The sequence below is a fragment of the Leptonychotes weddellii genome, unplaced genomic scaffold, assembly GCF_054177405.1.
Source record: "Leptonychotes weddellii isolate Sample4059 unplaced genomic scaffold, ASM5417740v2 HiC_scaffold_302852, whole genome shotgun sequence".
NCBI lineage: Eukaryota > Metazoa > Chordata > Mammalia > Carnivora > Phocidae > Leptonychotes > Leptonychotes weddellii.
The window spans coordinates 1-238 of NW_027899022.1; the positions used below are offsets into that span (position 1 = coordinate 1).

At 47.9% G+C, this 238-nt stretch overlaps 1 non-coding gene across 1 annotated transcript; it reads right to left on the reverse strand.

Moving 5' to 3' along the window:
* Positions 1-69: 69 nt before the first annotated feature.
* On the reverse strand, positions 70-199 carry LOC145719098 (small nucleolar RNA SNORA63). Its single transcript, XR_014142182.1, has one exon. It is a non-coding gene; the product is annotated as a small nucleolar RNA SNORA63 (small nucleolar RNA).
* Positions 200-238: the final 39 nt, after the last annotated feature.

The following is a 238-nucleotide window of genomic DNA, read 5'->3' on the forward strand; positions in this document are numbered from 1 at the left end:
AGCCGAAGGCAGACGCTTAATGACTGAGCCACCCAGGCGCCCCTCAAGTCAGTGTTTTACTTGGTAAACATGTCTGAGACCATGCATCCCTGGCTGCTAAGCACCATGGCGGACAGGGCTAGAAAGGTAACAGCTTTATTTTGAGCAGGGGCAAAGACAAGGCAGCACTTTACAGCTACATTGTAACTAGATCCTGCATTCAATGAGATAAATCTTTACTGCTTATCCCTAAAGTGCC